Source organism: Meleagris gallopavo, chromosome 1 (assembly GCF_905368555.1).
Source record: "Meleagris gallopavo chromosome 1, MGAL_WU_HG_1.1, whole genome shotgun sequence".
In the NCBI taxonomy this organism is placed as follows: domain Eukaryota; kingdom Metazoa; phylum Chordata; class Aves; order Galliformes; family Phasianidae; genus Meleagris; species Meleagris gallopavo.
Genome location: NC_139404.1, coordinates 81,419,670 through 81,440,460, shown reverse-complemented (window position 1 = coordinate 81,440,460; position 20,791 = coordinate 81,419,670). Strand labels below are relative to the sequence as shown.

Sequence of the window (20,791 nt, the reverse complement as noted above, 5' to 3'; positions counted from 1 at the left end):
TCAAGACGGTGAAATACAAAAACAAACTTTAATTGTGTTTAACAGATATTTAATCAGGACTCACTGAACTACAGATTAAAGCTGAAATTCATAAACCATAATTACCCAATTGTCGCAAGCTTTTTGGTCCACATTCTGCTTCCGTCTGGGCGTCTGGCACTTTGCCCCGAATTTCTTTTAGTGTCTTCTCAGTTTCATTGCTGTTCATGTTTTCCAGCAGAGATTTAGCACAGATTATAAAATATCTGTTCTTGGCAACTTTATTAGTTGTTTTTTCTTACAAAGATTATATCCCACCTATCCTCCTGCTTGGGCTGAACAAACAGGCATACGCTGTGGGTTATTTCTTGCCACAAGTTGCCCTTTCCTCCTGCCAGAGTTCGTGCTTTTCACCTATTCTATTCAACTTTTAATTCCCTGACCATTGCCATGCTGCTAGAGCACCATCCAGATACTGCTGTGAGTGTGCTATCTCACGTATCTACTATGAATTATTTCTTCCCCTCTTCTTTCTCCAGAGTTAGAAGTGGGTGCAATATGGTTTCCTGATCTGGTGGGGCATTTCAATATGCTTGATGTCCTGTATTTGTATTTAAGGAGACATAATGAAAGATATACCTTTCCCATGGGAAGCAGAGAGTGGTGAGATATATGCTAACCACCAGTTCCTCAGTGAATTAAGTGCACAGGCTCAGACTGCCTCCTGAGAAAATTACAGACTGCCCTTTGGCATGGACAGGCTGATTGTGCCAGAGAAACAGAGTTGTCACAGTAATATTCTGAACTCCATGCATTATATGCAGGATTTGATGTAACCTATACAGGAAAGCAGTATTAATATCCAGTATGGTTTTTCTTTGTTGTTCTTGGTGGGTTGTTGGTTTTTTGTTTGTTTGTTTTTTAACCGCGATCCATGCTCCCAAGCACACACAACCTGGTGTTTTTCTAGGCAGAGTTTTCTAAGTCCTGAAGTTTTCATGCCTAATTACACTATACTGTACTTGAGCAGAAAAGGAACGAACCTCAAAGATGAAAGTACTGTCCATTAAGATGGATAGATACATTTAGCATCCAGAATTGGTTAGAAAGTGGTACCCTATGATGTTTTGTGTGTGATCTTCTGCTTCATAAAGACATCTACACTATGTACTGCACACCTTTGACACCAAATTCCTTTTCATTTACACTACAGACTTCCAGGATTTGAAAAACAGTAAGTAGAGGAAGTGCTATTCAAAAAATTCAAAGACAGCTGGAAGATAAAGCTAGGAATATAGAAGCTTAATTGTGCTGCTACTGTACTGCACCAGAGGCACGTTCTGCACAAAGACAACAGTGAACTTTCTGGAAACTGATGGAGTTTAGTTACATCTTGCATATCTGCTTATCTTCTTTTCACAAAGGTGTTCACATTGCCTCAAAAACGTATGACTCTTCAAACTCCTCTTACTCAAAGAAGACTCCCTGAAAAAAATCCTTCAAGGTCTCCAGTGCAGCACCGTCCTCATCAAGAATCATTCTCAAGACTTTGAAAGGGAAGGGTGGCCTTTAAGAAACAATTAAAGCAGCTTACCAAACTGCAGGTGAAACTGACAAACACCAAAGATAGGTTCTCATGCTGGCAATGGACATCATAGCCAGCCCACTCTGTGGTGGAGAAATATAGAACTCCTGATGGCTGGGCCAGCCTTTACTCTTCTTTAATTGCGGTATGAGTAATGGGAGGGATATGAAAAGATGATGCTGTGGAAACAGTGGATCTCAGTCCTCTCTTAAAGATGCAGTAAGGAGTGAGCTTGAAGAAAAAAAATGGGATGTCCTTCCATGCATATCTGTAATTGCTTTTTCTCTTAATAGCAGGAGCATTCTTGGGGAATTCTGAGTCTGGGAGAAGATATGTGCATTTGTCTCCCACTGTTATTCATAAAGTTGAAACATTTTTCTTTATTACCCTGACAAAATCTGTAAGAAAAGAAGCTAAAGCTTTTTTATCTATTTCCCTGGACCTGTTATCCACTAATACACAAAACATACACGGATTTTTTTCCACATCTTTCTGTCCTTTTTCATTACCAAAACCAGTATTTCATACATTTATCACCAGTATTTTGCCTAGTTTCACTTCCACCTCTTTTGAAGAGTCAGACATCTCGGTTCCTATTGAGTTAGTCACACACGTTCCTTCAAAAACCCCTCTACAGCAAGTCTGAAACAAGCAATAGCATAGTGCCTCAGCAATCACTGATGCATGTATATCAAGACTTCCTTTTTGTTTGTTTTTGAAGCCTCCCCTAAAGCCTTCACGACTTGACTGACTTCAATGTCTGTGCAAGAACCTTTATCTCACACTTCAGAGCAATCAGATACCAGACTGGGAAGACAGAGAGAGACAGAGAGCTATGGAGAAATCTGTTATTTTTTCTCTTTCCCTGTTTCTTCTCCTACCTAACAGAGATTAAGTCTTTCTGTCAGACTCACACTCTGGTCCAGTCACAGTTAGATATTTGTATCTCATGTATTAGTCTGATGAGAACACATGCTACAGGACAGCTGATGGTTTCCTAGAGAAGGCAAGCTTGATTTTTCACAAATAAATTGTTCTGCTGTTTGGCACAATTGTTTGTCCAAGACTTTTAAGCTCTATATTTAAATGATGATAAAGAAATTGCTACATGGTGTTAGCGTCATTCCTCATTCAGACTGCTCCTCTGAAAACAGCCTACAGCCTTCGAGATGCAAAATGTACTGTTTTAATGTAGCCAAGGTCCCTCTTTGCTACATTGTTAAATCTATTTAGCAGATTCTTCCTGGTATAATCTGTCCCCAGACCTGCGGAAGCTCAGTGATTTTAAGTGTTTTAAACTAATGATAATGGTTAGTGCTGAGAACAGATGTACCTGGCTGTGGTGCGATCTATTCTATTAGGCTGTTAGGAGCTGTGTATTCATATTGACTCACCATTTTATGTCTATTTTCAAGGTGTGATGGCTGCATGGGGTGTAGTCTGTGTTTTCCCCTGACATACAATCTATTACCATATGTGTATTGTGTGATACATGGTGACTGCAAGAAGAGAGAGATGGAGAACATCTGTATGTTTGATGCCTTATGAAGATTTTGTATGTCTATTCTAGCTGCCCATCAGCAAGATTAAAAGAAGCAGTTGTATATGCTTGCCTTCACACTAGACCATAACTCATGGAATTGCTGCACATCTTAGATGTGTGTGTAGAGAATTTGAAGACTATGCTAAGTACCGTAGAAGTTTACTTTCCCTCTTTGGAAGGCACTGTGCATGAGAGAATTCCCTAGAACTGATGGCTGTATTGATAATGTGCTAAGTGAAAACTGTTCTACTATTCTATATCCAAAACACAACAGAGTGTAAAACCCTTCAGTTGCATCAATAAACTGTGCTTCACTTCAGGACAATTAAGTGAAATTTCCACAGTGGATTATTTTCCTGGTCATATTACAGGATAGGTGCTGCCATTCACAAACATCTGCTACTGCTGCCTTCTGGGGAGAATACAGGATTTGGGCAGGTCTTGCACCTTCAGGTCTCACCTCAGTCCTACAGCACATAAGCAAACTCTTCCTGCTACCACGGAATGTACCAGTGACTATGCATGCAGTCATTTCCCTGTAAGAATTCAAAAAGTAGACACGAGTGAAAAACTGTGTGAGGCTCTAGCAGACTCACCATCTTCATCCTGATAAAAAAAATAAATGGAGCTTTCACAAGGAAGATCCAACAAGGTGAAAACCCACGGCCATTTAAGTAACAAAAACATGGACAAGCTGAGAGAGATATAAACAGCAGACATGACTCTGGATGTGAATGGAGACGTGTAAATTACTACCCTGATTTGGAAAGATTAACTGTAGGTGTCAGTGCAGCTTAGATCGCACCACACTGGGCCAGCATGCCATCAGTTCAATTTCTGATCCACCTTTTCAGCGAGTGACTCAGTTCTTATCTTGTATGGCAGCACAACTGTGCTGCAGACTAAATTCAGGAGCCTCTTTGTTGCTTCGGCCATTTTGACTAAGGCAGGCACTAGGCTTAAGCCTAGAGCTCCAGCTCTCTTCATCAAAGAATCACAAAAGTATAGAAAAGAATTAATTTTCACTTAAACACAAAGAATTTTGGTCTATGGGTGCAAGGAAAAAATTAAAAAGGAAGAAAGTACAACTGAGATGTAATGATATGTTCTCCCTTCACTAAACCATATTCTGGGCATTTTGTCTCTGTCTGCAGGAATTCTTACAAAAAGGACATTCTTACAAAAACACTGTAGGTTTACCCAGGCTTTTGCTTCAGAAAGCAGATAATTCCAATGGAAAGTCAGAACATAAAGACAAATTCTAATTTCTGATGTGTGAGGCTCTGCCTATACTTGAATTTGTGTTTCCATCTCCTTCTCACCAAGTCCACCCACCATGGAGGTCAATTCACCTTCTGCAGCCTCACAAAACATATGCCATAAACATCCTTACATTTTCCCAAATCCTTCTTAAAGTGTTCTTTCCTCTGTCAGGGCTTTATAAAGATACGTGAGGAAGAGGCTACGTATCTGACATTTAATAAGAATCTCAAAGATAACATACAAAAAGCACATTAAGAATTTCTTAATGGCAATCAATGGACTGCTTGTCCAGGAGATTGCTCTCTGAGGCTGGCATCTCTGCTTCTGTAGATGCCACGATTTCTCTCTTATATTTTACGTTCTAGCTAATAAGGCTCTTTTTTTTTTTCTTCTTCTTCTTTTTTTTTTTTTTTTATTAAGCACGGAAGGAAAATGTTCTTGGAAATCATCTTTTGATAGAATTGGATTCCTTAATTAAAAAAATAAATAAAAATTTGGATTCTTAAATACTGGGACATGATATTATAACAACTCATCTTGTTGTTATAATACTCATCAAAATCAGATTTTAAAGACAAATTTCTTGCTACGCAGTTCAGAAATTCCCGTGGCTTTGGTTTTAAATGGAAATTGACGTTGATATTATTTAAGTTCAAGACACAAAACATAACATGAGAAGAACCAAAAATGCTTTCTTAATGCATGGGACACAAGTAGGACCACTAGAGTGGTGTAACAATACTTACTGATGTTACCTGTGTGTACTGGCTGCACACACTCTTTCAATAGATGCAGTGCACCGTGCAATTACGGTACTTTTTAAAGCAAGCAATAATAATGGTAAGAGGAGAAATCACTTGGAAACTATAAAATTCATTACCGTAGAATCATAGAACAGAATCACAGAATCCTCAGAGTTGGAAGGTACCTTTAAAGGTCATCTAGTCCAACTCCTCTGCAATGAACAGGGACATGCACAGCTAGATCAGGTTGCTCAGAACACCATCTAGCCTGACCTTGAAAGTCTCCTGGGATGGGGCATCTACCAGCTCTCTGGGCAATCTGTTCCAGTGCTTCACCAGTCTCACTGTAAAAGACTTATTCCTTACTTCCAACCTAAAGGCTAGGGAAGGAGCACAGAGCCAATAAAAAGCAGCTGTGGGAGTGATCTCAGCTGAGCCAACACCATGCATCTCCCTGCCTTCTCTCCTCCACTGAGTCTCTGCTAAGCCCAATGGTACCTCCAGCTCACACATCTGCAGAAGAAATACCCTGTATGAGGGATGGCATAGAGTTATTTTGGGTAGAGCAGCAGCTAAGGGGACACATGGGAGAGGTGGCAAGAGGCAAAGGGGCTGGCTTTGGGGAAAGTCAAAAGATGCACAGAGATACTCTGCTACAGCTCCCTGCACAGAGCCTCAGCAGCTGCTGCAGCTTCACTGGTGCAGAAATGCAGAGAGATGAGACTCTCACCAAGCCAGAAACCTCAGCCCATAGGGAAAGGGTGGTGAGTACAGAGCATGAAATGGCAACAGAAGAGCCATTTCATGAGAAATACAGGTGTTTTCTACCCCAAGGAAAGGGCAGAGCAGATCTTTCTTAGAGTTCTTTAAAACGTATTAGAAATGAGATCACACTGGAAGGTAATGAGGCAAAAATTGCAAGGGGAAACAGGAATGCTGACATCAGAGACAAGTCAGGACCCGGTCACAAATGACAAATAGGCAACGCATGGCACAAAAGGTATACTACAGCTGGGAGGATTCCTGAAAATCTGCCTTCTGCCCCTTTTGCAGGTAACCATGCCATCAGTGTGGCCAGAACTCCACTGAAGCAAATACAGATCAGGGAAGGGCAGCAGGAACTGAAAAGAGGGTGACGCTCCCTGACTGTAGGACAGAGAGGATGCTGCTGTTCTGTTAAACAAATAATAATTTTTTCTGCAATCAGAAAGGAAATGGGAAGATGGCAGAAATCTATTTGGCCATGTTGCAGAGAGGAAAGTATTAATTATAGTCTAGTAGCAATCTTTACTCTCATAACAATCTTGTCGAGCCTACAGTTCTGGAGAAGTTTCGCATGAGGGGAAGGGAAAAATCCCTAATTCTTAAAAACAACACCAGCTTATGCCTTCTGGTTTTGGCCTGAACCCACTACCCACAACAGAAACCTTTCAACAGAAGGCAGTAAGGAATTCTCATGGAAAAGGCACAAGACCAAGACCCACATTTCCAGTAAAAACTGCCCTTTTTTCTCCTCCTCCCAATCTCAGTGCTCCCAAGAGATACAATGAAAATGGAAGATTGTTGGGATTTCTATAAGAAGATTTGGCAGGTTTTTCGTATTTGTTGAGACTGCAAGATATAATTTGAATTTGGGGCTTGCCTCTCTCTCACTAAAAAGAAGAATGAGTTATTTGTTCTCTGAATAAGTATTTGTTATTAGTGGATCAGACATGGATAAGGTATATTATTACAACCATGTTTGTTAGGTATGATTTACATTGTTTGCTGCATATCATCTTAGGCTGTCTTAATTTTGTTATACTTTAAGGGGGTTTTGTTTGATTTTATGCATTTAGTCACAGTTGGTTGTGTTTTGAACTTTGAAAAAAATTAATACAAAGGAAATTAAAAAAAGAAAAAGAAAATATTTTCAAAATGATGTGGAAATCAAATCTATCCCTCAGTAATTTGATTTGTAGGAAATGGAGAGCAAAGCATTACAAAGCATTACAAACAGAATGCCTTGAAGTGCATCATAATTACTTACATGTGCAAATACATTGTCTAGGTTTAGGCATTCAGTTAATAATAGTCATAATAATTCTATGCCCTTGCACAGGGTCTTTCATCCAAGCGTCTCAAGGTTTGTGTAAACAACTGCTAACTGATGCTTGGCTACTTGCAAGTTCTCTGCTGCTCATGGGGATGGAGAATTAGGCACAAAAATTCTCCAAGGTCAAGGATAAACAATGACTTGGTGTCAAGGCATGAGAGAGGGTTTTCTACCTGTAGGTGGATCAGTGATACATAAATTAGCATCTGATCTTGAGTTCCTACAATGTAATGGCACCCTAAGAATGAACAAGTACAACAAATGTGCAGTTCAGATCTTTTGTTCCACAAAACTTAAAGGCTGAGTTGGCATAAATCAGATCTATGGCAAAGCCTTGGTAGAACTCCAGTATATATAAAAATATACCAGTAGTCTGTATTAAAGCACAAAAACTGATGAATTTGCCTTCTTTGGAACTCTTTACAACATAAATGGTTGCTATCTGAGGCTCCACAAATGGTTTTCAGACCATGTATCATATATCGAAGCCTGGGCTGAACGTTGAACAAATCTAGAAGAAAGGTATCCTATTAAGTTCAGTTTTGGCAGAAAGTTTAAAAAAAAAAAAAAAAAAAAGCAATTATCTGATGCTTTGAGATTATTCTTATTTTGATCTCTAAAATTTTGAATACCTGAAACTCATAACAAAACTCTGTCTCCATGTTACATCAAAGCACTTCCACAGCTCCTGACAAGAAATGCTGAATTTCACATTCATACTCTTCTGCTGTTTACTTCCATGCCACATTGTTGCTGTACAGCTGTGTTGGCCTCTTCCAAGGCCGGGAGAGGAACCCATGGTTTCCGTACTGCAGACCTTTTGCTCCTTGCTAGCCAGAACTCCATCCCTCATTCACTACAACATGTTTTCATGCTTCAGTAAATGACCAAACCCCAAGACTGCCAATTTTTGCTGTTTCATTTAGCCATGCCATAATGCTAATGCTTTAAAGTACTAGCTGCTGAAATAGACATAAATGCCATTATGCAGTTACTGACCCACGTAGGTACACAACTGCCTGTTCTAAGGATTTGACATTAACGCATCCAATTTTTGTTCAGCCTATATTTTAGTGCTCTGTGTAGCCATGACAAGGAAATGTTTCTCTATACTTTTCCATTACCTGTTATGCTTTACACAAATAAAAACAGCGGATATTATTTATTTGTCTGGCTGACTGACAAAGCCAGGCATCAAAGCATCATTCTGGTGTCACATACTTCAACACTCTAATCTTTCAGAACTTGTAAAGCAATCTCTTACGGCGCTTTGTGGGCTGTGAGATCACCCTGACAAACTGTGATAATGTTGGCAATCTCCAAATGGGTGTTCATTTGCAATCTTACTACAGAGGAATTGCTACACTTCCAAATTTGAGGGCTTGACATAATCTGTCTCCACAAAGCTGTCGGGGTCTATTGTAAGGTGGTCTGTGACCCAGGGATTTTATGGGGTTAACATCTATCTCCAGTGCAACTTAATTGTAAGCATGGAATTACCTAGAGTACAATTTTACCTATTTTTGTATTCTTTCTCTTTATGCAAAATAGCCCTTATTTGTATGTACACAGACAGCATATCTGAGTTAGGTGGGGGGGACTGCTCCTAAAAACCATGACCTCTTGCATGCAGTTCACACGAGACTCTCTGCTCCCTTCATCACGCTCTGTGGCTGAGAAATGAGGCAAATGTCAGGTCAAGCGACACAGCTATTGCCATCATCTCTTCCTTTCCGTATGCTCCCAGTACTGGCAGTCTCTGGGCTGCCATCCACAGGATATCCACAATTATGGCCCAGATTGAGGGAGGGGTAGAGAAACGATGGTGCTCTGCCAAGTGTGTCAGAACCTGAACTTGATCCATTTTCATATTAAAGCTGGGGACTGCGGGACAACACCATGTTCTCTATAATCCGTCTGAGGAAAGGAAAATAAATTATCACCACAAAAAAAGTCAGAGTTAGAGCAGACCTAACATAAATAACTATTTTATATTTGCCTCTGAACTTTAACCAAAGAAATATGCTGTCTTGATGCTGAAGGAAGATTTTTAGCATGCCATAGGATGGTTAAGTGCCACAAGAAAAAGTGAGACAGAGAGTCTGTCTTTATCATATTTATGAGGGTTACAAAACTGCTAGAGAGGTAATTTAATTTGGAAATTACTTAGGAGTCCTTTATAAAAGCAGGGAATGTGGGATGGAAATAGAAAACTAAAAAAAAAAAAAGTACATCCAGTGTTTCAAAATACATAGGCACAATAGCCTTTCCCTGCTATCATCCCCTGAGGCAAATTTAACAGCTCTGCTGCTCCTCACAGTTAACAGAGGATGTTCCTCGAATCCTGCTCTGGATGCTGGCTGGCCATTGCAGCCCTGCCACATTTGGACAAAAACCCGTGACAGGGCACGGATGTCCCTCATCCGTGCAGTGCTGGTGCACAGCCTTAACCTTAGGCACTGGTTTGAATATTTTTCTGAATTAACGTGAGGATATTTTGCTGTCTTTAGTGCATTTTTACCAAAGGAATTCCTTTCCTTGGATTATTCTATATAATCAAAACATAAATTATTAAAGATTTACTGTGCATAATTTTATCCCCATTTAAACTATTTTCTGCATTTTATTCTCTGTAGAAAAGGAAACTTACTGTCATTTTCCAACCTAAGAATAAGTACCTCGCTGCAGTGTAACTGAAGATTTTTTAAAATCCATATAAATTCCAAACTTGTATTTGGCCCTAAATTACAGCAAACTACCTTCTGCTCTTGTCAGTAAATTGCTGACTGTTTTCACAAGGATCTGTACACTCTCACGTCTCCTTTGCCCTTCAGAAAAGTGAGTACAGCCTTGGAAGGAAAAGGTAGTTTTAATGTGTGTATTATCTTAGTGAAGTCAGTAGACTGAGTAGATACAAAAATGGGGTGGAACAAGCAGCCAACCAAAAGATCCACGGGCTTCAAAATGTTGATACCAATGCTGCAGATGAGACAGTCCTGAAATGGTATGGAAAATGGTATATGCTTTGCCTTCCTACAACATACTGCACAGTCTGGTAGTCAATGTTTCTACTCTAGAATAAGCTGGAATTGGTGAGTACACTTCAATACTAGTTATTATTTGACTCTTTTCTACAATAATCTATATTTTTAAAAAAGGAAAAGCTAGTGCCACTTTAGAAGCTTTTTGTTAAACACAGCTGAATTACAATGTTTCTCCTAATTATTTATGTTTTCAAATATTTTTAATACTGACAATAAGTTGCTATATATTCAAAATTATTTAAAAAATAAAGAAAACAAACTATAGCTGGTAGCTCAATACTTATAGAGGGAAGTCAACAAAAACATATTAAATTTACCATAAACAAGAGGTTTTATACCATGACAGCAAATTTTAATGTAATTCATTTGTCATATAAATTACGTCCATGGGGAGGTCCTATGAAATTAATTAGGTCAGAGAGAGAAGGAAAACAAATCAAAAACTTCTCCAAATTCCAAATAATAGGTTTTAAAGATAGCTGTATCAACAATATCATTAGAAAGTTCTTCCCTCCTCTGCCTCTCTTTTTCTTTCCCAGAGACCAAAATCATCAGATTGAGAATCATCTTTCCCTACCAAGAAGGAAGGAAATTGTACAGGTCCAAGTACACAACATTTCTGAAGTGAAAAGCTTTGCATGCAGCTCTGTCTTTCCAAACTACAAACTCCCTGCAAGATTTCAGAAACATAATTTAGTAAGGACATTCATTGTGTCAATGTGGCTTTTAAGCACAAAGCTGCAATTGCAAAATCTGGGCATGATGCGTTCACAGAAGAGCAAAGGGCAGAGAAAAACAATAAGAATTTTAGATGAATTTTAATTCTGCTCAAACTCACCCTGAAATCAAAACTCTGAAGTTTTGTCTGTCCATCAGTTTTTCTAGAATTTATATAAAAAAGAATTTGTCCTTGTACTTTTCCAGTACCACTCTAGCTTCATTTAGTGAAAGAAACAAGACTTAGCTTTTTTCACTCTTCTTAACACAGCTCACTGAATAGGAGGTGTTGATACATATACACAAAATCTAGCATATTTTCTGATCCCGTTCTGAACACAGATCAGATTTTGCTCTTACGGCTGCCTGTGCAACATTCTGGGAAGACTGAAGTTATAAGGACACAACAGGAAGATGACAAAATGCAGGGGAGTAACAAACAGCTGATGGTGCTTGATCATAATTGATATTAACATACCATGCACTAGTGGATATCTCCAAAGTGCAGATTTCATTTGGATCATGTGAGGCCATGAGATCACATTTCTGCCAGCCCTTCCATGTTTTTAACGATAGCAGTGGGGGACACAAGATACCAAATAAAGTATGCAGTTTGCAAGCATGAAGTCAAAGCATCAAAACGTTTTCAAAAACTGCATGAGAAAGAATGCATTTATAATGGATCTGTGCTTTATGTTTTGAGGTGGCAGAGTTCTCGATCTTGCAGAAAGTTCCTAAAGCTCGATTTACTACATTGTCAAATACAGCCTAAGGGAACAATCTGACTTACAGCATCTTTATGACTGGTGATGAAAGAACCCCGCTTCACTTTTAGATCCCGAGTTTGGCTCAAGATAGTGCAGCAGGGAACAGAACATCTTTTATTTTATGCTGGATGTTCACAGTGTTCCCCTTCAGCACAGAATTAGGTTTTACTACATGGAATTCTCACAGAGTTCACTGTTGATTAGAATTCACACCTTTAGATTTTGGGGATATACTTCACATCCTTCATTATTACTGCTGCTGAAGACATGTATTACAGTGTCCTCTTATCGTTGTAGCATCAGAAATGGAAATCTTTAGGAAAATTGGAAAAAAAAAAATGTATTTAACCAGGTTTCAGAATATCTTATTCAGCTTTGGATGGGCTTCAGAGCACGGTAACCACATTAATTGGATATTATATGGACAGCCAAGGGTAACTCCGTTACTATGCAGCTTTTACTGTTGTCATGTTGTTTCAAAACACTTTTCATGTCATAAATACATACGAAAGCACTGCATGACACTGGACAACGCTGCAGATCCATGGGAAATAACTGTTGCACAAGCATGGAACAGTCTGCACAAATATAAATAGCATGGCTCTAGTCTGCTCTAAATTACATTTATTCATGGAAGTCAACTAGTACTACTAGTAGAACAGAATAGATAAGAGGATACAAAAATATAAAATATGGTACTGCTGTACAATTATCCTTGGGCCAAAGCCTGTCAATCTGCCATCATTTACATTCTCCCACTTTCTCAGTACGGCTTTACAGGAAATAAGAAAAATAAGAATATCTGGTATTTCTAGTTTTATCATGCACTGGAGGACACACGCCCAAGAACATATGGACATAAATGTGTCAGTATCCTACATCACTTTTATTTCAAAAATGTTATTAATTTTTGTGGGTGGAGTCCAAAATTTTAATGCCATATTAACAAACAGTGGCTGTTTTTGCAAAGCACGGTTCAGAAGGAGCATTTGTATAGCACTCCAAGGATAACATTTTAACTCAATTTGAAATGATTTTCTGAATTGTAGTGCTCTTAAAAGGTAAGTATTGCTACTACTGACAGAGTATTTCACAGTTTTCATTTTCACAGTTTCACCATACACCTCACTTCTGACCACCAAGATACGAAGCAGATCTGGACTCTCCATACACAGAATTTTAAATGAATCTCCTTTCACTTCACCATGTAGAGCGTATTACTTCAGGATTGGTACTTTCAGTATTAGTCTCAATTATATGAGCGATGAACGCTACTCCAGTCAAAAAGCAAGACCAAGATAATAAAAGTCTTTGTCTAACAACCTAAATTTCAGTCCAAACACTCCCAATCAACTTAGCTTCTTCACCAAAAACACAGGTACAGACAGATACTGTGGTTATTTGCCACACAAATGTTCCAAGTGGATACAGTGAAAATTGAATTGCCAAAGGGCTTTTCTGCAGTGAATTAACAGGTGGTTTGGCATTGAAATTTCTACCTGTTAGTGGTTTTCATCTTTGGTTTCAAGACAGAAAATGGGATGATACCTTTCAAAGCTGCATCTCAATCCGACTGTACGAAGAGTAAGGTTTCATTCCAACCAAATCTCTCTCTCTCTCTTGTGGAGTTGAGGAAAACTGCCAACCACTGCTGCTCTTGCCATCAACGCGCCATGTAGATGTTAAGAAAAGGCAAAGTAAAGGGAAAGAAAAAAAAGAAAAAAATATAAGTTTTACATAAACAACAAGCTACGCATAATGACTACATTTGAGGACAACAAAATAAAAAGCATTGGCTTCAGTACGAGGAAATAAATACATTAAACCTTGGAATAGCTTCAGCTGTGAGTTATTGGATATGGAGAATATGTCTCTAAAATCAGCTTCAAAGGATACAATATTTTGAAAACATATGATAAACCTAGAGGGACAACATTAGAGAAACATACCTATTGTAGCACCAAATGCATTACGCTATTACTCATAAAGCAGGTTAAGTCCCTTTAAACACCCTGTAATGCAGTATAAGCACTTACAACATATGTTCTTGCCTGCAAATAGCCCAGGGTGCTAGAGGTGGTGTTTGTTTTTTGTTTTTTAAAGCCTTCTACATGGGCCTAACACTGCCTTTGTTGAAGGTAGTGTTAACATGCATCAAATGCAGTGGGAATCAAATGTGGTTAACTGCATATTTTGAAAAATCACAGCCAATATGTTCATCTGATGCCATCACTTTCTGAGGACAAGTGTAGGCTATGGAATAGCACAAGTGATAAGGAGCAGTAGTCTCAAGTAAACTTTTCAGAACCAAGGAAGCTTGTTTCATTTCAGGAGAACTTTTTTAATGGATAATTGGAAATGTGCATCTTCAAAACAGTAGTAAAGAGTAAGTAAAAGACTGCCAAGATAACCCTACAGTGATAGAATTTTCAACACTGTTTCATAAAAAAAAAAAAAAAAAAAAAAAAAAAGAGTTATTCAATGCAACTCTTAGCAACCATTAAGAGAACAGCAGCCAGTGAAAGTATGCTTCTTGGATTAATGCAAGAAGTTAGTATCCCTCCACTAACAGTAAATGTAATGAGAATGTCTTCAACACATTTGCGACTAATCAAAATGGGTTCACATTCACCAGTACGCAGGAAAGTAGAATCCTAACAATCAGCAAGATCCTTTGTTTTGCTCCAGTAAAACTGTTCTAGAAAGTTGAATATACTAAGTTAGCTATAGAACATGAGAATTGCATGATTAAATACACTAAGTTACCTGTAAAAACACAGGATCAGAGTTGAACAGAAAACAGCACTTTCTTATCATGGGGATATAATCACTGCGGGTGGGAGCAAAAACTCCTAAGCTGGGAAGTGAAAACCAAAGTTGATCTTCTTTCCCCATGAGAAAGTGCTTCTAGAAAAATCCACCTGATATAACTAAAATAACATGGAAATTTTCTGTAGACTAGCTAGAAAACAGAGAAAAAGAGCCTTCCAGAATGAGCAGCTGGGACGTACTTGTTATGACTTTTCTTGGGTAAAACAGTTATTCCCAAGGAAATTTTGTATTTCAAGAAAAAGAATTTCTGCTGAAAAATTATTCAAATGGAAAATGCCTGGTCACGTCTACAAAGGGCAGAACCACTGCCCTCAGCCAGGGAAAGAAGTATGCAAAGACCAGTGGACTGGGTAAGTCCCAGGCTCTGTTTCTGCCACAGTCTTCTTACACAATCTTGGGCAAATTGCTTCCACTCCTTGTGATGCTATTTCTTCTCCAGCCTTTCTGTTACGGAATCACAAGATATCCTGAGTTGGAAGGGACATACAAGATCACTGAGTACAATTTCTGGCCCCACACAGCACCACGCAAAATTCAAACCCTGTGTCTGGTAACAAAGGCCAAACACTCCTTGAACTCTCACAGCTCAGGGCTGTGCCCATTGCCCTGGGCAGGCTGTTCCATGCCCACCACCCTCTGGTGCAGACCCTGTCCCTAACCCCTACAGCCCCTCCCCTGACACAGCTCCATGCCGTTCCCTCGGGCCCTGTCGCTGTCACACAGAGCAGAGCTCAGCGCTGCCCCTCCGCTCCCTGTGAGGAGCTGCATCCATCATCAGGCCTCCCCTCTCAACTCCTCTGCTCTGGGCTGAGCACACCACGGGACCTCAGCTGCCCCTCGCACATTTTGCCCTCCAGACCTTTCCCCGTCTTTGTAGCCCTCCTTTGGACACTCTCTAGTAGTTTTATGTCTTGATGTTGTGGCAGCTAAGCCTGCAACAGAGCTCCAGGTGAGGCTACAGAGCAGAGAGTGGGACAATCCCTTTCCACTCTTGGCTGTGCACCCTTCAGGACAGGAACCATCTCTCACTCTATGCTGTATGCTGCTAACACACATGTTTAAGGACTTTGAGCAATGCAATAAGAACAGTATTTTCTTTCCTATATTAGCTAGCTCCTTATATTGAGAAAAACACAACCTGTGACTGCAACACTATTGTATACCATGGGGATGCAGGAGGATGTCTTTTCATCATAAAACTAATCAGATTTAATACACAGAATCAGACAACTGTATAGCCCAGTCTTGTGATCTGTGTTCCAAGCTGCCAGAAATAAGGCAGGAAAGAAGGGGGGCCATCTCCTGTGTCCTTAATGAAAGAAGAAGAGAGATGACTGGACTAAAAGCTGATGAGGTTACAAGGCAACAGCAGTGCCATGAGTTGTTTGGGCTTAAAGCCAGATGTCTTGTATTTCCTTTGATTGTTTCTAAATAATTAATGGAATTAATTTAATCATGTGACCCCTTCTGCCTTTTTTTTTTTTTCTTTTTTCCTTTTTAGTATTTGGCTCTGTGTACTAACACTAAATATAAAGGTGAAAAATAAAGGTGAAAAATGGAATTGTCTATAGCATACTGAATATTGATGCTGTGTGTTTAGACTGCATCAACAACTGATAATCATATCCACAAGACAGTATATCTACAGCACACATACTGTTTGCATAAAATAGATCAAGTAGTAGCCTTCGTACTCCATCCATAAACCAGCTCATCTATGGCATATGGGCACTACACATTTGAAGTAGTAAGATAGAGGGTACAGTTTTCTCTCCACCCACACTAAGATGAACCTGCCACTACTATTTCACGTAACATTTTCTGGCAAGCTCCCAGTTTTCAGTCATGCTGGTTTGCTTGAAAGAAACACTCAGAGGAGACTCAGCTCGTCTAGCTGTTTGAACAAACAAAATAATCACATATCTTGAGCTAATGGTCCAAGGCTTAATGAAGTTCATAGAAAAAAGGCTACATATGATATGAATGTTCCCTTCTGACTTATTCAGATCAGTCACTGCTGTTTGTAAAAGGAAATGGATTATGAGGATAGTAAGTAGCCCTGTGCTCTGGTGTAGACAAGCTTTTGCTTGGTACAGGAGTAGTCGGTGCACAAAGAGAACTGCAACCACTAGCAGTAAGAATTCCACTTTTCCAAATTTTTCTACACTAAGGCACTGACTGTAACTGCAGAAGGTGTGCTCCTGTATCTCACTTGCTGAAGGTTCAAGTCTCGGAGGCACAATGATCCTATATGAATATTTTGAACATAAGGGTTAGACTAGCGATGTAAGACTGCCAAAATATAACAGCAGAAATCCTGAACAAATGAAGACTACTGAAGGTAGCTCCCTACTCTCTACATGCACATATACTCAGTAAAAACACTTGCCTGATCTCCTACACGCTTCTACAGCATACTCTCAGCTCCTTCATGCAATTCTCCAGCTCCACTCATCTTATCTACTCTTTTTTCCTACCACATTTCAAGTTACATTGAATAACATGGCACCAATCAGCAGGTAGTTTTAAATGCAGCAGCTGTTAAGGCAATGGAATTGAGAGAGAAATCTGACAGCTTGGGGACTGCTCCTGCTTTGTTCAGAAGTGCCCCTGGTTTTTGGAAGTAAGGACACACCATCTTCATAGATGTCAAGAAAAATTTCCAGAAACATGCACAAAGTTGACCTAGGAGTCAGCTAGAAGTATAAGTGGGAAGCTGGAGAGTGCTTGGACAAACATACTTTCTTATATTTTAATCCTAGCGCCCTATTTGATAGTCACTGGATCAGTCACCAGTACTAGTATTTTCTACAGTTAAAATTATTCAGTTGTGGGAAGTGAATGCTTAAGAACTCTCCATCAAAAAGCCTGGCCATAATCTTCAAGGACTTAGCAGGCAAGGCCAAGCAACTCTACAGGCATCTTTCTCCATCATTAACTAAGAGAACAGTTGGGTTCATAGGAAGAAATTAATTTCATTATAGGAGGACCACAAGGGCCATATGCCTTAGCCTCTCAACAGGAACTGGGGCAGCTCCAAAAACTGCATCAGCCCCACACACTGTAAAGAACTTCAGCTGGAGAGAGCATCATTACTTCCAGAACCCAGGCTACAGCACTGAAGAGTGCTTTGTGGATGTCAGCTCGTGTTGAGGGGCACTTCTGCAAGAAAAGAGCAAGATGAATGAGACTGATCACACTGAGTAACCAGAACCTTACTCTGTCCTGTAAGCCTTTCTCTAAAATGGTTATGAAGTTGTATATCACCACACAAAAATGCAGAAAAAAAATGGAAAAGAAATCACATTGGTTAAAAAAAGAACAAGAGCAACATACAGAGAAAGTTGAAGTGACTCCTTCAGTTTTTACCAGTTACATATAACACACACAGAGTACCCTCTCCTTGAAAGTCAGTCACAGATAAACAGGCACTGGGTTTTGCATTCAATGAAACTGTTTCAAGATAGGAATGATCCCATAGGGAAAAGCTAAATGATTTGCAAGGTAGAAACACTGGAAATAGTCAACAATATAGTTGGTTGGTATCTGCATCTCAGTACTTCACAAACAACCTCTGTATTTGCTTGTTTTTCAGCATTTTGGGAGAGAGGATGTGTTAGAGTGAGATGATGACATTTTTCCTGTGGCACCAAGGTTCTCTGAAAGTGACTACATATCAAACTTTGCTGAGAATGCATTTTTTGTTCTTCTGCTTTATTTCCCTTTAATGGTAGCTTTGCAGTGAACCCCATTTGTAAGTAGCTCAAATAAATGCAAATTTTATCTTGTAAGCAACACCTTCCAAAATATTACTACAACTGAAAATAAAAAACGAAGAGCAAAAATGCACTGGGTCTTCCCCATCTCTCCAGGGTACTGGACTACTTGCTATTACTGTATATGGAGTACCATGCAGGGTACTTGGCATTATAAATACGTACTATATTGAAAATATACAGTCCAAGTCCACAGGGTCCTATGTTCTAGTTAAGAATTAGACTTGTGCAAATAACTGATTTATTTGAGTAGCTGACCAAACTGCAAACACTGAAAGGAAGAAAATAACAACACCTAGCAGTTTTATAAAATGGGGTAGCTATTTGTTCATGTTAGATACATTTCAATTAAAGTAGGCTTTGTTTCAAAACAAAGCCAGAAATCTTGTTTAGACACAAAAGACAAAAGTTTTTGGCTTTACAAAGCATTTCTTTTAATTCTTTTTTTCCTCAGATTATTTATTTTCCACAGGTTTGGCTAACTTGTATCTGAGGCAAGCAGATTTTGGCACAGAAAACATTAGGTTCAACAGTTTTACCCAAATCTAAATCTAAGGGCTAAACTACAAGTCCACCAGCTCCTGACTTCTCTAGCGCTATTTCTGATGGCTCTTCTTCAAGTGTAGCAGTGCAAACCAGCCCTGGCTCCAGTCTTCCATAACATTCATTCGACATGGGAGGAGACAGTATGGGCCAGATACACACAGCAGTGAATAAGCTCACTTGACCAGTGCTAATGAGTTTGACCAGGAAGGCGGGGGATTTGCTTTCTGGTTTTGGTTCAGCCCCTGCTTCTGCATCCAAGGTGAGTTATTTCACTTCTTTATGGTTGTCTGTCTGTCCATCCTTCACCTCTGCTGTCTCTAAGCAAATTTAAGCATTAGATACACCTCCTGAAGTGTGTCTGAATGGCATCTAACATAATAGATTGCTTATCTTAACTGGAGTCTGCATGATTTATTATAACATAAATAACTGCTTGACTGCAATCAAATCTCTTTTTAATGCCAACAGTTTCACTTGCATATACTTAGTGGTCCATCATGGGACCATCATTTTCTTTTTTAATTAATTACTTATTAATAGAGGTACAATATGAATGGATGGCAAGTCTAGATTTTTCCTGTTTCATCAGTTCCAGTGCTAAAAGAAAGCATCTCATTTACTGCTTCTAGGAACCAACAGGGACATGTAATGAATGAAGTCTGAAACCCTGGATCCCCTTGGCACTTTTATGTCCCCATTATTTGGGGATAAACCCATTCAGCCCATCAGACAGGGCAAGACAGGTGGCTTTAAAGCTGCCTGGTGAAATGCCAAGCAGGTAACCTCTATATCCTTATGAGGTTTGGCCACAATATCGCAACTGGTATGAATGGGAAATGCAAGCTCCTAACGCAGTCTTAGGGCGTATCTGTAAAGAAATAGAAGCAGTCTGTGAGGCTGGAAGAAAGAGGTCAGTGTGCCTCTGCTTTGGAGACCCCATACCTCCTACAGGGCCCACTTGCTTACCCAGAAGGTGGCTAGAATTTCTTAGAAAATAAATAATCTAGAAACTAATGCGAAATGACGAACTCTTCAACTTTGACGTGCAGTGCTGAGGGCTGGGGGTGGGGAGGTTTTTCAGAGCATACGGGGCTGTCACAGACAATAAAATCAGTCACGTTTTTAAAACACTGGGGACAGAGTTGAAAATGTGCCCCATTATGTCATAAGATGTACTCCCTGGTTACAAAAGGTGCGTGGGTTACTGTGAGCTCGTGTGCTAATTTGCTGAGACCGTAAAAGGCAGAACAAAGTGCAGACTGAGAAAGAGTAACTGCGTGATCATATTTATTGTATGGGCCCAGTCCTGTTCACCTCAGCTATCCTGGAGTACAATTTCTCTCCATTCTTCTGACTACTGCTCTTTAACAGGCCAAAACATACTGCTGCCATCTCACAGCCTGCTCATCTGTGAGGCTGAGCCTCATCTACAGCCTCCTGCGAGGGGACCACTAAAGCCTTCCAGGCCCTGCTGCTCGGCAGCAACAGGGTTGTGCTCTGTCCAAGGGCCACATCTGCAGTCAGTGATTCCCACCCGCACGCTAATGCCCCTGCTTCCCCTCCATGCCATGCTAAAGAAGCAATTATTATAATTAAAAATAAATCCTTCTCTCTGTTGATTGTACTTACTGGCCATTGCTGCCATCTAGCCAGAAGCATCACCAACATTAAAGGAAGCCTTCAGCCTGTTTATTTTCCCTTTGCTGCCGGCCCGAAGCAGGGATAAATGCCTCCCTTGTTACTCACTACCTCAGTGGAGAGATTTGTAAACTTTCACAGGGGTTTCCTTTTATTTTTTCAACAGGTGACAAAATACTGTATGAGTGCAGGTGCTCTGGGGACACAAACAGGAAAGTGGAGGTCAGACACAGCTGTGGCTGAAGAAAGGGAAAATTCAAGAT

General features: G+C 39.7%; 1 protein-coding gene across 17 annotated transcripts in view; it reads right to left on the bottom strand.

The window, feature by feature from the left end:
• The window catches only part of ZBTB20 (zinc finger and BTB domain containing 20), a 455,562-nt gene that overhangs the window by 157,159 nt on the left and 277,612 nt on the right, over positions 1-20,791 (bottom strand). For 16 of the 17 annotated variants that reach the window (XM_085237458.1, XM_085237517.1, XM_085237467.1 and 13 more), the window contains one exon: positions 13,285-13,387. The gene's annotated coding sequence lies outside the window, so the exon portion shown is untranslated. Of the gene's footprint in view, positions 1-13,284; positions 13,393-20,791 lie in introns of all 17 variants that reach the window. The other variant, XM_085237444.1, reaches the window with a different exon arrangement.